The sequence below is a fragment of the Anomaloglossus baeobatrachus genome, chromosome 4 (assembly GCF_048569485.1).
Source record: "Anomaloglossus baeobatrachus isolate aAnoBae1 chromosome 4, aAnoBae1.hap1, whole genome shotgun sequence".
NCBI classification, from domain to species: Eukaryota; Metazoa; Chordata; class Amphibia; order Anura; family Aromobatidae; genus Anomaloglossus; species Anomaloglossus baeobatrachus.
The window spans coordinates 267,090,418-267,105,193 of NC_134356.1; the positions used below are offsets into that span (position 1 = coordinate 267,090,418).

General features: G+C 46.6%; 1 long non-coding RNA gene across 1 annotated transcript in view; it reads right to left on the bottom strand.

The window, feature by feature from the left end:
- The window catches only part of LOC142301443 (uncharacterized), a 30,025-nt gene extending 20,505 nt beyond the window's left edge, over positions 1-9,520 (bottom strand). Inside the window, exon 1 of the long non-coding RNA XR_012752805.1 lies at positions 9,444-9,520. This is a non-coding gene — a long non-coding RNA (uncharacterized LOC142301443). The remainder of the gene's footprint in view (positions 1-9,443) is intronic.
- Between the last annotated feature and the right edge of the window lie 5,256 nt (positions 9,521-14,776).

Consider the following 14,776-nt stretch of genomic DNA (forward strand, 5'->3'; position numbering starts at 1 on the left):
TCATCATCTGTAAAGTTGACTGGTGGAGCGATATAAGCCTTTCCCACCATTTGCTGGGATATACCGCTGGCTGGTCCACTAGACTATTTTATATTGTACTTTAGACCCTTAGGGTATTTTATATTTTTCTGAACACCCCCCCCCCCCTTGCTTCATGTTTCAATATATTGATATTTAATAAAAGTTTAACGAAAAAATTTTTAGGAGTATTTTTTCTGTGATTATATGACGTCGCTGCTACGTCACAGAAAATGGTGACTTAGCAGCGACGTCGTTGTCATCGTCGTCGCTATGTGTGACACCACCTTTAGATATATAGATAGATAGAAAGATTTATTAACCCCTCCAGGTCCAAAGTAAATCACACGAAGTCCCACGGCAATTCAGCTCTGCTATATCCCTGTCCTGTCACAGTGAGTGTCATAGAACATGACTACCAGCTGTGAGTGCAGACAGAGCCGCAGTAATCAGAATGAACTGGGGTGAACCCCTAATGTCACAGCTACGGTTCCTGCAGTATGGCGTGTGTCGCAGCAGTGACGTCACGGGTTCACCGCTGTGAGGTTCAGGCAGTAACTGAAGTGAGCCGCGTGATCGGCAGTGCCGTCACTCATGTGAGTCCTCCAGCTGCTGCTCACTTCAGTCGCGGCCTGATTTGCACTCACAGGTGGAGGACTCCAGCTGTGACTGGAAATCACCTGAGTGACAACACCAATGCTCGCGCTGCTTACTTCAGTCACTCAGGTGATTTGCTGTCACAGGTGGGGGACTCCAGCTGTGGCTGCGGCTAACCTGAGTGACGTCACCGCTGATAGAGTGGCTCACTTCAGTTGCTGCGTGGAGCTCACAGTGAGCAGTCTTGTTCTATGGCGCTTGCTGTGAGTGTCAGATGTAGCAGTGCTGGAAGCGTCGTGGGACCTCGTGTACATTACCTCGGACCTGGAGGTGTGTTTGGGGTGTTGATAAAGTGGTGACAGAGGGTTTTTTTTTGCCTTTTATTTCAAATAAAGGGTTTTTTGGGTGTTTGTGTTTATTTACTTTCATTAAGTATTGGGTGGTGTCTCATAGACGCCTGCCATGACTAATCTAAGACTTAGTGGCAGCTATGGGCTGCCATTAACTTCTTATTACCCTGATTGCAACCGCACCAGGGAAATGGAGAAGAGCCGGTAAAGTCGCATCTAATGGATGCGGCAATTCCGGGCGGCTGCTGGCTGATATTTTTAGGCTGGGGGATCCCAATAATGTGGGTCACCCCAGTCTCATAATACCAGCCCTCAGTTGTAAGGCTTTACCTTGGCTGGGTTTCAAAATTGGGGGGACTGCATGCCATTTTTTAAATTATTTATTTACTAGCTGTAGTACCTGGGCATTGCCCGGGATAATAATGGTCTCTCCCCCAATCTCTGTCTGTCTGTCTCTGTCTCTCTATCTGTCACTTTCCCTGTCTGTCTCTGTGTGTCTGTCTGTGTCTATCTCTCTGTCTGTCTCTGTATCAGTCTCTCTGTCGCTCTATCTCTGTGTCTCTGTGTCTCTCTCTCTCTATTTCTGTGTCTGTCTCGCTCTTACTCTGTGTCTGTGTCTTTCCCCATCTGACTCTTTCCCCGTCTGACTCTTTCTCCGTCTGACTCTTTCCCCGTCTGACACTTTCCCCGTCTGACACTTTCCCCATCTGTCTCTTTCCCCGTCTAACTCTTTCACCGTCTGACTCTTCCCCATCTGACTCTTTCCCCATCTGTCTCTTTCCAGGTCTGTCTCCTTCCAGGTCTGTCTCTGTCCAGGTCTGTCTCTTTCCAGGTGTGTCTCTTTCCCCGTCTGTCTCTTTCCCGTCTGTCTCTTTCCAGGTCTGTCTCTTTCCCTGGTCTGTCTCTTTCCTCATCTGTCTCTTTTCCCATCTGTCTCTTTCCCCATCTGTCTCTTTCCCCGGTATGTCTCTTTCCCCGGTATGTCGCTTTCCCCGGTATGTCTCTTTCCCTGTCTGTCTCTTTCCCCATCTGTCACTTTCCCCATCTGTCTCTTTCCCCATCTGTCTCTTTCCCCGTCTTTCCCTGTCTTTGTCTGTCTCTCTGTCTGCCTCTTTTGCTGTCTGTCTCTTTCCCTGTCTCTTTCCTTGTCTGTCTCTTCCAGGTCTGTGTCTTTACAGGTCTGTCTCTTTTCCCATCTGTCTTTTCCCCATCTGTCTCTTTCCCCATCTGTCTTATTTCCCCGTCTTTCCCTGTCTGTCTTTGTCTGTCTCTTTTACTTCTGTCTCTTATGCTATCTGTCTCTTTTGCTGTCTGTCTCTTTTGCTGTCTCGTTCCCTGTCTGTCTCTTTCCAGGTCTGTCTCTTTCCAGGTGTGTCTCTTTCCCCATCTCTCTCTTTCCCCGTCTTTCCCTGTCTGTCTTTGTCTGTCTCTTTTGCTGTCTGTCTCTTTCCTTGTCTGTCTCTTTCCCCATCTGTCTCTTTCCCCGTCTGTCTCTTTCCCCGTCTTTCCTGTCTGTATATTTCTGTCTCATTTGCTGTCTGTCTCTTTCACTGTCTCTTTCCCTGTTTGTCTCTTTCCAGGTCTGTCTCTTTCCAGGTCTGTCTCTTTCCAGGTGTGTCTCTTTCTACATCTGGCTCTTTCCCCATCTGTCTCTTTCCCCATCTGTCTCTTTGTCCGTCTTTCCCTGTCTGTCTTTGTCTGTCTCTGTCTGTCTCTTTTGCTGTCTCTTTTGCTGTCTGTCTCTTTCGCTGTCTGTCTCTTTCCCCGCCTGTCTCTTTCCCTGTCTGTCTTTTTCCAGGTGTGTCTTTTTTCCCAGTCTGTCTCTTTCCCCGTCTGTCTCTTTCTCCATCTTTCCCTGTCTGTCTTTGTCTGTCTCTCTGTCTGTCTCTGTCTCTTTCCCCGTGTGTCTTTCTGTCTGTCTGGCTTTTTTTTCCTGTCTCTGTTTGTCTCTGTCTCTTTCCCTGTGTGCCTCTTTCTCTGTCTGTGCCTTTCTGTCTATCTCTGTCTGTCTGTGTCTGTCTCTCCACCGACATCATAATACCTCACACATAAGCTTGTTCTACTATGACTGTCCTTTATTCCTATAGCAACCAATCACAGCTCTTATTAATAGCTGTAGCTCGCAGCTCCATTCACTTTAATAGAGGCAGTTTTTTTGAAGAGTAACTGTAAAGCTCGGGGTTAAATTTTCTTGTCAAAACATAGTCTATAACGTTCCCTGAGTCACATGAGGCGTCTGTGCAAATTGTTGTGATTGTAAATGCAACGGTGCGGATTTCTTTAGCGGACATACACACATACACACATACACACACTCAGCTTTATATATTAGATTTATTGTAATGTATGATGCAAATGTGGCGCCCTGGATTAGCCAGGTCGTCACAGGTACTGCAACACACACCCCCACCCCGAGACAGGCACATCAGCCAGACACAAAATCCTTGTTGCCTCCCTCCAGGGGATGATGTCCACACCAGGTGGGGTGGAGCCAGGCGGTTGGCCCAACCTACTGATGAGTTCACAGTCCTGGAGGCGGGAAAAGGAAGGAGTTCCGTTAGGGAAGTGAAGGAAAGAGGAGCAAACTGACCGTGCCCAGGTGTGTGGCCCGGGCACTAAGAGCAAGGTTGGCAGACGGTGGTGGCCGTCTGCAGGAGAGGCAGATCAACGCGGAACCGTAGGATCGGGGACGGGCGGTGGCCCGCCGGTACCGAACTGGGGAGCGAAGTGAAGCCAGCACACACAGGCAGGGCTTACGGACCCCGACCAGGCTTGGAGTTGCCATTAGAGGTCAAATCCGTCAGTGACCGGAACCCCAGGGGTTTCCTAACAGCCAAGACCCGATTGAAGGCAACCGTCCAACCAGCAGAAGGAAATACAGCTACCGCCACAGCTAGAGTTCCAAGGGCCAGAGCCTGTGGGCAAAAGGGCTCCTCCAGCGCATATATACGTTGGGGAGCGGGTTACCGGTGGTAATCCATCGGGACCGAACATACACAAAGGTGCAGGGAAAGGCAGCCACCACCAACCGTCCGGGAGAAGCTACAGCAGCCGGCTGCAGGACCCGTCCATCCAGCCGTTTGGTTTCCCAGAGACTTTGCGTACATTTGTGGCTGAGTGAGTACAATCATGCCACCCGGTACCGCGCTGCGCAGTCCAGGCGACCGTGCACCTCGCCAACCCTGCCTCCCCGTCACCTCACCGGGCCCCGGGACAACCAACCCCTATCCACGGAGGGGAAAACAACATCCCAGCTGCTCCCTGCCATTGCTCCCGGGATCCTCGTCAACAGCAGCGGCGGTGCCCCCAACCTCACCACAACCCGTGGGTGGCGTCACGGACTAAATCCCCAAACCACCCCTTTCACTCATGGGCGAGGAGCGCCGCTCGAGTCCCCGGATCTGGCCCACCGCTCAAGCCACCGAGCAGCCATCACAGCCGCGCCGGACCCGAGCGTTTGCGAGCGCAGCGTCGTCCTTCCCCGCCCGCTACACAAACACGCCCACCGGCAGCTGTGGTTGGTTGCAGTCAGACAGCTGTCACTCAGCATGGGGGCGCATCTGACTGTAACCAATCACAGACGGGGGAGGAGTGAATATTTTTGAGCCTAATGAGCGGGTGCAGTGAATATGTAATGAGGCTAATCAGTGGGTCAGGAAGAAGAATGAGAAGCTGCGGGAGCAGTGTGACAGCCGGTGATTGGTGAGAATGTAGTGCTTGGAGAGACAGAGACAGACTGAGATACTGACATACCAACATCACTCCAGCATTGATTTTGTCATTCTGGAACTAAGTTGGTGAGCTGTGTTTTTGCTGACAAAACCACGGGTAAAACATATGCAAAACACAAATTATTTGTAACCATGCGTTTTGTCATGCGTTTTTCTTCTCCTCATTGATTTCAATGGGTGACAAATGTTGACAAAAACACAAGAAAGAATGAACATGCTGCTTCTTTTTTGTCACAAAATGTTGTAAAAAAAAGTGCTGACAAATAAACTGCAGCGTGCGCACAGCAAATCTGACTTCTCATAGACTTTGCTTGGAAAACGCAGCGTGCTCATGTAGCCTAAAGGGTATGTGCACACGACATCTTTTTGCGGTTTATTAATACTGGAATCCACCTGAAAAAGCACTAAAAAAATGCCAGAAAGGCTAGGGTAAAATAACCATATTTTCTCTGTCCGAGATAATCGGTCTGATTATGCTAATCAGTCTCTGATCAGTGGGATCCTTTATTCTCGGTTGCGGAGAAGGATTAAAAAGAAGAAAAAAAAAAGTTTCTCCATCTCGTCCATTCTGTCAGTCTGTTAAGATCAGACCTCACTCGTACACCAATTGAGTGCAGTCCAATTTTTTTCACAGAGCCATAGGGCCGCTTTACACACCACGACATCGCTAAAGTTATGTCGTTGGGGTCACGGAATTTGTGACACACATCCGGCCGCGTTAGCGATGTCGTTGTGTGTGACACCTATGAGCGATTTTGAATCGTTGCAAAACGTTCAAAATCGCTAATCGGTGACATGGGGGTCCATTCCCAATTATCGTTGCAGCTGCAGGTACGATGTTGTTCGTCGTTCCTGCGGCAGCACACATCGCTATGTGTGACACCGCAGGAACGACGAACATCTCCTTACCTGCGTCCGCCATCAATGAGGAAGGAAGGAGGTGGGCGGGATGTTACGTTCCGCTCATCTCCGCACCTCTGCTTCTATTGGACGGCCACTTAGTAACGTCACGGTGACGTCGCAATGACGCCGAACGCACCCCTCTTGAGGGAGGGAATGTTCGTCAGTCACAGCGACGTCGCTGAACAGGTATGTGCGTGTGACGCTGCCGTAGCGATAATGTTCGCTACGGCAGCGATCACCACATATCGGCCGTACGACGGGGGCAGGTGCTATCACGCTCGACATCGCCAGCAAATGCTAGCGATGTTGTAGCGTGTAAAGCGGCACATAGACTTGAATGATTAAATGAATGCCATCCGATACTCTGCGGCAAATCGTGCATGTTACAATTTCTTCCCTCAGGCCATTTGATCTGAGGGAAAGAAAAAGAAAAAGAAAAAGAAAAAAAGAAAAAGAAAAAAAAAAAAGGGGACAGTTGCACGGCCTCATTGAGTAACATTGGTCCGAGTGCGAACAAATTTTTTGACGGATCACACATGGACCAAAAATATGGTTGTCTGGACGAACTTAAAGAATGAGCAATGTAAAAATGGTTAGTTGTCTAAATTTTCAGTCTTTTGAGTGACCAAACAATTCTTCTGCTGGCTTGGAAGCAGCTCACTGTTTTATACATACAAATAAGGGCTTGTTCGCAAGTAAATGCTGAAATTTCTGCAGCGATTTGTCAGCACATGTGCGCTGCAAATCACTGCAGAAACACTGTGTAATGGATGCAGTGTGTCTGCAGAATAAATGTCGAATTCATGCGCTCTGGATGCTGCCTCTCCCATAGACCCACAACACACATCCGTTTAATTTGTACGTGTGCGGTACGTATTTGCTCGTACCGGAGATACGTACACACGGAGACCCATGTTATTCAATGGTAGATGGCACACACACGTAAAATCACACGGAACGTGTGTCCGTGTGGTAAGTACGTGTGTGCGCTTTTCTACCCGGACGACATGTCCGTTTTTGGCCGGCAGCACGCAGGCACGGACCCGCTTTAGTCTATGGGTCCATGCCTGCACGTACCGCACACGGAGTATCTCCGTGTTCAGCACGTTTCGTGCGTGTGCGTTTTTACACTAGCGATCTTATTTTTATTTTTTTTTTAAATTAAATTCCGTATACTTACTTTTTTTCTGCTGTTCTCAGTCATACTTACATTGGTGCTCGGTTTTTTTCTTCCCCTGGCTCATACCGCTCCCCGATCACCAGCGCGGCGACAAACAGCTGTGCAGAGAATACGCGGCAACAATTACTTTGAATATGCCGGCCGCTCATTAAACAATCTCGTATACCCTGCTTTCCCCACCCACAGACGCCTGTGATTGGTTGCAGTCAGACACGCCCCCCACGCTGATTGACAGGTGTCTCACTGCACCCAATCACAGCAGCCGGTGGGCGTGTCTATACTGTGCAGTAAAATAAATAAATAATTTAAAAAAAACGGCGTGCGGTCCCCCCCAATTTTATTATCAGCCAGATAAAGCCTTACGGCTGAAGGCTGGTATTCTCAGGATGGGGAGCCCCACGTTATGGGGAGCCCCCCAGCCTAACAATATCAGTCAGCAGCCGCCCAGAATTGCCGCATACATTAGATGCGACAGTTCTGGGACAGTACCCGGCTCTTCCCGATTTGCCCTGGTGTGTTGGCAAATCCGGGTAATAAGGAGTTTTTGGCAGCCCATAGCTGCCAATAAGCCCTAGATTAATCATGTCAGGCGTCTCCCCGAGATACCTTCCATGATTAATCTGTAAATTACAGTAAATAAACACACACCCCCGAACAATCCTTTATTAGAAAAAAAAGCACTAACAAATTGCCTTGTTCACCAATTTTATAAGCCCGAAAAAGCCCACCATGTCCGGCGTAATCCAGGATGGTCCAGCGTCGTTTCCAGCTGTGCTGCATGAAGGTGACCGGAGCTGCAGAAGACACCGCCGCTCCTGTCAGCTCCACGCAGCTAATGAAGGGAATAGCACGATCAAAATTGGGGGGACCGCACGCCGTTTTTTTAACTATTTATTTATTTTACTGCACAGTATAGACACGCCCACCGGCTGCTGTGATTGGGTGCAGTGAGACAGCTGTCACTCAGCGTGGGGGGCGTGTCTGACTGCAACCAATCACAGGCGTCTGTGGGTGGGGAAAGCAGGGAATACGAGATTGATTAATGAGCGGCCGGCATATTCAAAGTAATTGTTGCCGCGTATTTTCTGCACAGCTGTTCCTCGCCGCACTGGTGATAGGGGAGCGGTAAGTATGAGAGAGGGCTGCTCACTTCAGTCACTCGGGGGATTAGCGGTCACTGGTGAATCCTTCACAGGTGACCGCTAATCAGTACGCGGCACACAGACAGAGCCGCGGCATGACAATGAAGTCGGGTGAAGTTCACCCGAGTTCATTCTCATCGCGCATCTCTGTCTGCTGTCAGCCGACATGTATCAATGACATTGTGCAACACACAAACGGACATTCCACACGGACATTCCACGTACACATACACGGGCATCTTACACACAAACACGGACATTTTACACGTACACACGGCTCGCATGCGCCATCACACGGATGCCATACGTACCGGAGAAACGCCCCAAAAAAACTGAACACGAACCCCAAAAACGGACTGTGTCATACGGACGTTTTTTTTGCGGAAGTGTGTTTTAGGCCATAGACAGAGTGAGAGTTGCAGCCAAAGCGCACAAATTAATTGACATGCTGCTTTTTTGAATGCACGGATTTGGGTCAAAATTTTAGCATCCAAATCCCTGCGTTCAAAAAAGCAACGTGCGCACGGATTATTCACAATCTACAAAGATTGTGCAGGGGACGCAGGATGCATGCTATTACATAACGTGCGCACGAGCCCTAAGAGTAAAAAACGGCATCAAAAGGCGCCAAAAATCTTTCAAGAAAAACACCACAGGCGGTTTCCTGAAGTATCTTCTACCTGAAAAAAAATCAGCGCGTACACCAATGTCTGAACCGTTGCGTGTGCCTACCCTTGTCCTACGTGATACTACTGGACAGTGTCGGACTGGTTACTGGAAAAATCGCCAGTAATACCAGGCCTGGCCGCAGTTACCTGCACTGAACTCTGGAGCTCTCACCTGAGCTCTGGAGTGCAGCCTGGACTGAACTCGGGGTTTGCAGGACTGAACCACGAGCGCCGAATGATTCCACGGTGATTGCGGTTCAGTTCATGTCACAGGTGGGGACAGGCCGGGCTGAACCTCGGAGCTCAGGTGACAGCTTCGGAGTTCAGCCTGGCCTGTCCGCAGCTGCCATGAACTGAACCGCAATCACCGTGGAACAACTTGGCGCTCGCGGTTCAATCCTGAACACCCCGAGTTCAGTCCAGGCTGCACTCCAGAGCTCAGGTGAGAGCTCCAGAGTTCAGTGCAGGTAACTGCAACCAGGCCTGGTATTACTGAAGATTCCTCCGGCAACCAGTCCGACACTGCTACTGGACACATACTAGTAACATCAAGGGTATGATGAGATCATAGCAGACAATAGCGTTTCATTGCTAGAACCTGCCAGACAGCCATAAGGGTGACATCTTGGAGATATAAATAAACATATATATATATATACTTTTTATATATATGTATATATATATATATATATATATATATATATATATATATATTGTCAATGTGAATATTCAGTTCGGAACAATGAATAAAAGTTGTTGTGACATATAATGCACTAAATGGTAAATCTACATCTAAACGTGGACTCATGAGTGGTTCCCAAAAATAGATGCGTTGTTCCATGGTCCCCCTTCACCTGATGCTGTGGCCTTTGACAGATGAAACACTTAAGCCACTTGTGAGATGGTTGTGCTGGACCTGTTCTCCTCCAAGTGGACAGTTTAACAGTCACTGTGACCTTTTGCGTCTATATCCCTATACAAAATAGGCAGACAATACCAAATAGAGTTGGAGGGGTGTTGGTTGGGACAGCGAAGGTATCAAAAACATGGATGTGTGAATATATTTAGAACTATAGGGAGGGAACTAAATATGTAACATTCACCCACATTTTTGTTTCCATAGAATATATAGTGAGGAAGAAACAGAAGTGACAGGCGCAAGTTCTTGGGAGTGGTACAGTCTGATAATATGGCCCCTGTAACAGAAACGTTTGTGTATTGCTTGGCCCCGATTGCCATTTTGTATACCAATCTTAAAGGGATTGTTTGGTCTAAATCCATAAGCCTGCAGTCACTCTATGTGTCACTCTATGTGACTGCAGACTTGTGAATCTTCACATTGCATGAAATACATTTGAATTGAGCGAGGCCGCACTCCTCTATTCAGAATGTGGCCGGGATTATGGATATCACATACTCGTGACTGCTGTTCCTCTCTGTGAAAACCGGCAAATCCTCACAGCTCACATGACTAGGGTATTGTAAAGTGTCCAAGCACAAAAACTACACAAGGCTGATTGACGATGGAAATATATGGCCACAGCAGCCTTTATTAATTACAATTAAGAACATACTCAATATAATAACCATAATAACCATAACCGCTATTGATGAGATCCTGGATGGCCTAAACCACTGGACAGCACCAGAATATCCTCCCCAGTCGCACCACACCGACTCGGGGCTGACAAGTGTCACAGTGCTGTCCCATCTCCAAATTTTAACCTGTTCCCCGGGAACCGTCCCGGCCGGAACTTAACCATAACCAAACCATGAGGGGTCAGCATACCTCCGATGTGACCCCTTACTCCATTACCCAAGGCCATCCCTGACCTCCTCACCTCAGCTACCATGACATAAATGCAACATAACATTACCCACCACCTCATTGTCATATTAAGTTAAAGTATACATTTATCTTTATTTTTATTTAGTTATATATATATATATATATATATATATATATATATATATTTTTTTTTTTTAATTTTTAACACTAAATAAGGGCGGGTGGGTGGGTTGTTCACTGGTCCTGGATCCATGAGACAAGATGTCCGGGCTTCTCTTCCTCTTCTTATAACAGGTACTCCTCTTTCATTTCCACACCCCTTCCTACAGGCTTCCAGCCAATCCTATAACAGTCTCCCCAATCCATGTGACCCTCTGAAATCCTATGACTCCCCCTTCATTTCCTGCTGTAAACGTGCCAAACTTCTATTAACCTTTTCCTGCTTAAACTCCCATTAAACCCTGTATGTGTCTTGTCCCTACAAACTCCTGTCATGTCTGCTCTTCCACTATGTCTGCGCCCCGTTCCAGCCCTTCTCTGGATGAGAGGATTCACAAGTCTGCAGTCACATAGGCCTCCTTCACACATCCATGTAAAGAGAAAGCACGTGTTGCACCGTCCTTTTTGGCCATCTGTATGGCCATCCATGCGTGTCATCTGGGTGTCATCCGTGTGCTGTCTGTATGTCTGTGTGAAATCCATGTGACTGATACCAGGAAAAAACGTATGATACGGAAATTAATGTTTTTTTATGTGTAAAAGATGTGCAAAGCCAGAAAAGTGATAGATAAATGCTAGATAGATAAATAGATAGATAGATAGATAGATAGATAATGGATAGATAGATAGATGATTGATAGATAGATAGATAATGGATAGACAGATTGATAGATAGCTAGCTAGATAGATAGATAGATAGATAGATAGATTGAATGAACTAATTGAAGAAAAAACATGGTTTTCCTTCTAATTTTCATAACCAGCACAGGTACAGCAGCAGCTGCAGGCTGCAACCCTCAGCTGTCACCTGTCTCTTTGCGGGTTTTGAAAAATAGAGGGGATCACACGCTGATTTTTAAAAATTATTTTTAGAATTATTTTTTTCTTAACCAGTCAAGGGGCAGACAACGGGGGACTGATATTTTTTTGGGGGAAAGGCCATGGTTATTTGACCCTTCCCAGCCTAAAAATAGCAGCCCACAGTTGCCCCAGAGGTGGTGTATCTATTAGATGCACCAAGTCTGGCACTGTACTCGGCTCTTTCCGTTGAACTGGTGCAGTGGCAAACGGGGTAATATATGGGGTTGATGTTAGCTGTGAATTGCCAGCTAGCATCAAGCCTTGGTATTATAATGGGTGGGCGTCTATGAGACATCACTATTACTAATCCAGTAGAAATATAAAAAAATATTTTATTTGAACAAACACCCCTCAACTACAACCCTCGTTCATCAATTTATTAAACATTTATTTAAAGAAAAAGTCCGTCGTAATCCATAGCGATGATGTTCCCCAAGAGCAAATCATGTTCCCATGATGTTCGCCAAGAGCAAATCTGATAGACATAAAGAGAGAAAATAATTAAAGAAGTAAAAACAAAAAAACACTCTTATTCACCAATTTATTTTCCTGCAAAAACCCTAATCCAAGGTCCGGCGTAATCCATAAGGGGTGTCCCATGACCTTCCAAGACTCACAGTCCTGGCCAATGAAGAACAGATCATTCCTCATTGGCTGGGAGAGCAGTCACTGAAGCCTTACACACTGCTGTGAGAACCATTGCAGTTAACTGAGATGACCTCATGAGGTCAGCCAGATCACTGCAGTGGGTCACACAGCAAGAGTTCACGTTCAGGTCAGTGTATGCGGCTCTCATACCAAGTATCGCAGCAACCCCCTCACGATACTTGGCGTGAGAACCGCGGGCACTGAACTGATTTGAAATCATGATTTTGCTGAAGCTCAATGCCTCAAGCTCGCCCGATATGGACAAAAATGGTACATGTGAAAACGGACACCACACGTACTAGAGACACGGAGGTGTGAAAGAGGCCATAGACTGATACATAGAGTGAATGCAGACTTGTGGATGTAGACCGGAAAGCCACTTTAATGAACGCAGCACTGGAGTAATATAAATCATATTAATTAATAGTAAGATGCCTCTTAGTGTTTAGTTCATCCTTCAAGAACCATAAGTCGCCACCAGAAGTGTACGCCAGGCAGGGACTAGTATACATGTCCACTGTAAATGCTGCCAGCTTTGTGTAAAAATGATGATAAATTTGTTGGACATGTTTGGCCATAATCCCCATTTAAGCTCTTGCCACTTTTCAAAAAGCAGATGGAGCTAGCCAGAGCTTTCGTAAAACAGTGCAACATTTTTGCACAACCTTAGGCCCCTACGTTGCATGGTCCGTTTTGTCCATCTGTGTGTACGTGTGTGTCATCTGTATGCCGTTCGTAGTACACCCATGTTTTTCAAGTATGATTAAAGGAAGAATGATATTAGAAAGCTTCTCCTATATTTTGCAATATTAACCCCTTTAACCCCTGGCGATTTTCCGTTTTTCGTATTTTTCCTCCCCGTCTTCCAAAAGCTATAACTTTTTTGTTTTTCCATAAATATAACCATAAGAGGGCTTGTTTTTCGTGGGCCAAGTTTACTTTTGAACTACACTATTTATTCTGCCCCATATTGTACTTGAAAATGGGAAAAAATTGTGTTGAAATTGCAAAAAAAGTGTAATTGCACAATTGTTTTTTGGGTTCTTAATTTACCTTGTTCACTATTTAGAAAAACTGACCTGGCATTATGATTCCCCAGGTCAGTACGAGTTTGTAGATACCAAACATGTATAGTGTTCCTCTTATCTAAGTGGTGCAAAAAATGTCAGAAGTCTTTTTTTTAAAAAAAAAAATTGCGCTTTTATCGCTATTTTCCAAGACCCGTAGCAATCTCATTTTTTGGAATCTGGGGCTCAGTGACTGCTTATTTTTTGCGTTTTGAGCTGACTTTTTAATTATATTATATTTGGCTAGATGCAATGTTTTGATTGCCTGTTATTGCATTTTTATGCAGTCTTGCGGGGACCAAAAAAACCTTAATTTTGGCGTTTGGAATTTTTTTAACACTACCTGTCTGATTAATTGATTTTATACTTTTATAGTTAGGGCATTTCTGAACGTTTTATTTTCAATGGGCTAAAAGGGGGTGATTTGAACTTTTATTTTAAACTTTTTATTTACTTATTTTACTGGTCCCCCTAGGAGACTTTATCACTGCACAGTCTAATCACTTCTGCTGATCAGAGTGATGCTTCAGAAATGCTGTTCTCCTGTGAATGTCGGTGCTCTACCGGCATTCACAGCAAGTGAGTCATGGCAGCGACAGGGGTCATCAGCTGACCCCATGCTGCCATACCATCCCATTGGCTCCCCGTGATCGCGGCGGGGTACGGAGTGATCACGCATTAGGTCACGAAGTCAAGAGTTTGATAGTGTGATCTAAGGGATTAAGAGGCACGGGTGGATCGGAGATTAGCTGCATGTCTGCTTATCAGATTAGCAGACATGTGCAGTGATAACCGGGGGGGAGGTGACCTAGGACGTACATATATGTCCTAGGTTGTGAAAGGGTTAAACAAAAACAACACAAGGTTAGGCCTCCGACACAAATCCGTGCCGCCGATACGTGTTTGGTACGTTTTTGCACGTACCGGCTGCACGGAGACACGTACACCAATGCTACCCTATGGTAGCAGGCACACACACGTAAAACCACACGGAACGTGTGTCCGTTTGTACGTGTGTGCGTTTTCCAACACGCTGACATGTCCACGTTTTCTCCAGCATCACGGGTGTCACACGGCCCGCACCCGTACCATACGGATGTAGTGTGGATGCGGTCCCGTGTGACACGCGCCGGAGAAAACTCACGTGTCAGAGAAAAAAATAACAAATCTTTACTCACCTTCTCCAGCCCTCCTGTCTATGCCACTGCTGTCACTTGCTGCCGACCGCCGCTCATTATTCTCATTTAATATTCACTTCACTGCGGCCGGAAGCAGCAGCAGCGGGGAGTCGGCAGGACCGGAGACTGTAGATCAGCACCACGGACAGCGACGCCAGGGACAGGTGAGCAGAAAGTTCCCGTTCTCCGTGTGTTATCACGGATAACACACAGAGAACACACGTAGTGCCATAAACACGGCTCACGGAGGGCAAAACGCACCTTTGACACGTCCGTGAAAATCACGTGTTTCACGGACGTGTGAAAGGGGTCTAAAACAGACGCCACACGTACTGGAGATACAGACATGTGAAGGGGCCTAAAATGAACAAATCTGGCTCTTGTGTGGAGCAAGTAGGAAAAAATTAAAAAAAATAAAAATGTAG